This window comes from Diabrotica undecimpunctata, chromosome 8 (assembly GCF_040954645.1).
Source record: "Diabrotica undecimpunctata isolate CICGRU chromosome 8, icDiaUnde3, whole genome shotgun sequence".
NCBI lineage: Eukaryota > Metazoa > Arthropoda > Insecta > Coleoptera > Chrysomelidae > Diabrotica > Diabrotica undecimpunctata.
Genome location: NC_092810.1, coordinates 41,523,766 through 41,529,765, shown reverse-complemented (window position 1 = coordinate 41,529,765; position 6,000 = coordinate 41,523,766).

The following is a 6,000-nucleotide window of genomic DNA, read 5'->3' as shown; positions in this document are numbered from 1 at the left end:
GGGAATTTGAATTTGAAAGTATTTTGACAATTTTTCCAGGGAATATAAATTTGATTTATTGATTGATCGTAGTTAGTGGATATTTACTGCTATTGAATTATTTGATTTTATTTTCTTTACCAATCGTACATTTGATATTTATTTTGAATTATTTGAATTTTACTGATTGCATATTTGATATTTGTCGTGAAAATTTAATACATTTGGGGAGAAATATTGTCGTGTTCTGAAACATATAGAGTGTTGTAAAATTTCACATTTGGCGGGGACAAAAACAATAACAAAAAGTAACAACATGTCTGTCACAAGGAGACAAAGTAAAATGCAGGAAAGGAAGGAGGATAACAGAGAAGATGAAACAATTTTGGAAGAAGTATCGGATAATGAAGGAAATGTGACAATAGTTGAGGAGAGAAAAGAACTATCAGGAATAGATAAAATATTACAACTAATGCAACTCCAGTCACAAAAAATGGATGAAACAAAACAAACAATGGAGAAAAACCAAATTGAAACATCAAAGAAAATGGATAGAAATCAACAAGAAACAAAACAAACAATAGAACTAAATAACAGAAATATAGAGCAGCGTTTGGAAAACTATGAACAAAAATTAGAAGAAAATGATAGAAAAATGGAAAAGCGTTTGGACAAATATGAAAATGAGGTAAAAGTCTGTTTAGAAAAAGTCAGAGAAGAAACAGAGAGGAAACTAGAGATGCAGAGAGAAGAAATAGAAACTAAAATGAAAGATATTAAGACTGTACAGAAAAAGGAATTAGAACAGTTAGAAACAAAATTTGAAATGGCTTTACAAGAAGACAAGAAAGAAATAGAAAAACAAATTGAGGATATCAGAAAACAACGAGATATGGGAGACAGGAGAGAAGTACTCATCCAAAGTCCGGGTGACATAAAAATACAGTTTGGCGGGGATATTCGGAAAACACACCCAGTACCGTTTGTAAAAAATTTGAAAACCAAATTACAACATATTAGATATTTTGACGATTGCAAAGAAACAATTAGAAACCATTTGAAAGAAGGAGCAGCGTTATGGTATGAAAGCAAGGAAGATGAGTTTGAAAATTGGACAGATTTTGAAAATAAATTTCTCAACTATTTCTGGGGGAAAAATAAACAGAGAGAAATCAACCAAGAGCTACAGAATGGAAAATATCACGAAAAAATGGGAATATCTGAAGAAAGATATGCTTTGCAGATATATAACAATTCAAAATATCTAGAATACAAATATTCTACCGAACAGCTGGTAGAGATGATCAGCAGACATTTTGAGGAAACTTTGGAAGATCACGTGATTTTGAGAAACTATCAAGATATTGATAGTTTGTGCCAATTCCTTCAATTAAAAGAAGCGAAAAGAAAAGAAATGAGAAATAGAAGACAACATGACCAATATAATGGACCGGAAAGAAGGTATTCATCAAATTATGACCAGAGAAACCGACATCCCAGATCAACAAACGAATATAGGCCGAGAAATTACAATAATTACAATAGACAACAAAATTACGATAACCGGAACGATACACAAAATAGAACAAATGAAAATCACAACAGGAATAGAGATGCACAAAATCCTCCGAATAGGAATACTAACGAACAAAGGGACGATAGAAATAACCAGAGCTTCCAACAACAAAATAGAAGGGAGATGAATCATGTGGCAATAGGAAACGACAGACAAATTTCTAATTCTAATCTAATATTTTTAGATGCATTTATAAAACATAAAGCGATTAAAATTGTGATTGATTCTGGATCGGAGATATCGCTAATCAATAAAAAACTAGTAAAAGAATTAAATTTGGACAGATTTGTGTATAAGATTCCTAGGGTTGATTTAGTGGGTGCAAACAATAAAAATTTGACGACAGTAAACGAAGGCTTGGGAGTACAGATAAGAGTGGGAAACAAATTCCATATTATGAAATGTGTGGTGATTGAAGATTTAAATCATGATATGATAGCGGGAATTGATGAATTGAGAAAAAAAGATATCACCATCAATTTTTCGGAAAATAAACTGGAAATCAGAGCAGAACCAGACAACACAGGAGAAGAAAAGCAAACAGATAGGAAAACAAATTCTGGAAGGATCAATGCACAGGAAAAACGCAAAGAAATCGATATGACTGTAGAGGATAAACCGAAAGTACAAGAACAAGATCTAACAGAAAAGAAAAAGAGAAGGAAGAAAAAGAAGAAGAGTTCGAAAAGAAAGCAGGAAAATAAGATGGAGACCAGAGAAAAACAGGAAATAGAAGGTACAGAAGAATTGTTGGCAACCGACGATAAAACAGAATGGAAGCAGGAAGAAAAAGAAGGTATCATCAGAGAAATGAAAGGAATAGAAACATGGTGCTCGGAATACCAAAGGGAATTAGAGGATAAAAAGAAAACAGAAGAAAAAATGGCACTGATGGACGAGAATCCAGAATTTTGTGAAGAAGTATTATGGACAGTGAACACATGTGAACAAAAGGTGGATGAAAGAAAAATAAATTGTGGAAAAAACATGGAGAAGGAAATAGAGAAGATTTTAGGAAACCATGGAGATTTTGTTAATAAAGTAAATCAAGTGGTTAAAAATTATGAACTTTCTTTTAAGGGAAAATACTTGGAAAAATTTAAAACGAAAATATATCCAATCCCGTATAAAGACAGGCAATATACGGGGTATTTGAACATTCACGACATTTGTCAGTATCATAAGTAGATTTTAATAACATAGTGAAATAATTTGATCCTAGAAAACTTTTGTCATTTTAAAATTTAACAAAGAGTTTTCGGCAGATCAAATGGCGGGGATTTGTTATGATATGTAAAATCAAGAAAATATTGGTTTGTTTAAAATATTTCAAAGTTCAACAAAAAATTAAAATAATTCAGATAAGTAGGATAATATCCAACAAACATTTCGGAGAAGGAAAGTTATTAAATCCTTGAATTACCTGTACCAAACAAAATGTAAGCTTTACATCAATCATTTCTTTGTTATACTTAAGTGACCCGCATAAGTTTAAGTGAAAGCCAAAGAATTGAACGGGGTTTTTCAAAATCCATTAATGCAGTGATTAAAGACAATAGAAGGGATTATAGAAAGAGGTTTTTGTTAGTTTTTAAGATTTATAGAAAAATATTATTTGTAAATAAGTTTTAGGAAATTTATAATTATAGGTAAAAATTTGTTTGTTATCGAAATGAAGAAATGGGGGAATTGTGACGAGTTGTGATTGGCGGAGATTGAAAAAGGTGGGATAAGTGTGTGGGAGAAAGTTTAGCGAGATTGAGGAGAGAGAAAAGATAGCGGTCAGTTGGTTTCCAAGTTCAAGAAAGAACAGTGTTTGTTCTCTGTCGGTTCCCGAAATGTAGCAAGCAGTAGTGTGGAATGTTAGTGAGTTTTTGTGGAGTTAGTGTATCTGACAGGAGCTGAAGCAGCAAAATATTGTAAGTCATATTTCTCTACTTATATTCCAAGAGTCACTGTTCAGGCCAACGAGAGATTCAGGTTATCGTAAAGAGAAGATATTCCAAGAGTCATTTTTCACTCGGGCCAACGAGAGATTCAGTTTATCGAGAGGAGAAAAGGCTATCATAATTTGAATGATTTGTGCTTTTGAAGGAGATCATTAAGGACGATATACTTGCAACAATCTGTGTAAGATTGTTGATTACATAGGGAGCGGTTGAGAGGAGATAATACAGTCTATAAGGAACAAGGATTTGGACCACTCATCATCAGAGAGAGATATTTTGTTTCTGCAGTTTTTCTTTTATTGATAACACAATTTTTACACTTAATTTAGAAAGGATATAAATATTTTGATTAGGAGAGTTAGAATAGTTCGGAATTTTGAGATTTCAATTAATATTGTTTGTACCATTTAATTTGATTATTCTCGTATGTAGAACAAAATTTTTGAGAATCATTATATGAGATTTGTTTATTGAAAACTTTTGAGTGTTAATTATTTCATTATTTTTATTTCAATATATAGTGTTAGATCATATGTGTTTTTTATTATTCCGGTATTCTCTGGACCTTACCTTTCACATGTAATAGCATAGATATTGAAGCACGAATTTAACCCTGAGATAAAAGAATTAAAAATTGTGATAGAGTCATAATCATATCATTTAAATAATTTTAATTAATCAAAAAAAATTAATTAGCGAATTATTGCTTGGCGCACCAAGACTTTAAATATCACAATAATATATATATATATATATATATATATATATATATATATATATATATATATATATATATATATATATATATATATATGTATATATATATATATATATATATATATATATATATATATATATATATATATATATATATATATATATATATATATATATATATATATATATATATATATATATATATATAATGATGTTATGATGCTTGCGGCGCAGCCATGATTGTATACAAAATAATTCAGCTAATTTCCAAACGATCTTTGAATATTTCACGGCGTTTATGAAAACACAACCGTTCGGTCTATCAATTATCGCTCCCTGTAAAACAAAGTTAGCATTGTTTAAAACACCTCCGTGTTGTTTTGTGCTCGGTTCGGATTAACAAATAAAAATCCAATAAAGTATATCAACATTAACGTTGTTTACCATTGCGATCATCGAATGATAAGTAAATAACAGGTTGAAAAATGAAAATTGTTTACATAGTCCAATTATTTTTATATTCCGGTTAGAGGGTAGGAGAGAGTAATAGTGTCGGGTATTTGCACAAGTGTGAGAGCTTCAATATATTTTCATTTTATTGTTTCAGCGCGGTTCTATTTTTAATATATTCTGACATTTCTGGATCAATTTTACAATCATTTAAAATCATTATAAAATAAATAATATTATTATATTAGTGATTTTGTGATATCCAATAAATTGCCAGCTACAATGGCTACACTAATACAGTCTATAAGGAACAAGGATTTGGACCACTCATCATCAGAGAGAGATATTTTGTTTCTGCAGTTTTTCTTTTATTGATAACACAATTTTTACACTTAATTTAGAAAGGATATAAATATTTTGATTAGGAGAGTTAGAATAGTTCGGAATTTTGAGATTTCAATTAATATTGTTTGTACCATTTAATTTGATTATTCTCGTATGTAGAACAAAATTTTTGAGAATCATTATATGAGATTTGTTTATTGAAAACTTTTGAGTGTTAATTATTTCATTATTTTTATTTCAATATATAGTGTTAGATCATATGTGTTTTTTATTATTCCGGTATTCTCTGGACCTTACCTTTCACATGTAATAGCATAGATATTGAAGCACGAATTTAACCCTGAGATAAAAGAATTAAAAATTGTGATAGAGTCATAATCATATCATTTAAATAATTTTAATTAATCAAAAAAAATTAATTAGCGAATTATTGCTTGGCGCACCAAGACTTTAAATATCACAATAATATATATATATATATATATATATATATATATATATATATATATATATATATATATATATATATATATATATATGTATATATATATATATATATATATATATATATATATATAAATATATATATATATATATATATATATATATATATATATATATATATATATATATATATAATGATGTTATGATGCTTGCGGCGCAGCCATGATTGTATACAAAATAATTCAGCTAATTTCCAAACGATCTTTGAATATTTCACGGCGTTTATGAAAACACAACCGTTCGGTCTATCAATTATCGCTCCCTGTAAAACAAAGTTAGCATTGTTTAAAACACCTCCGTGTTGTTTTGTGCTCGGTTCGGATTAACAAATAAAAATCCAATAAAGTATATCAACATTAACGTTGTTTACCATTGCGATCATCGAATGATAAGTAAATAACAGGTTGAAAAATGAAAATTGTTTACATAGTCCAATTATTTTTATATTCCGGTTAGAGGGTAGGAGAGAGTAATAGTGTC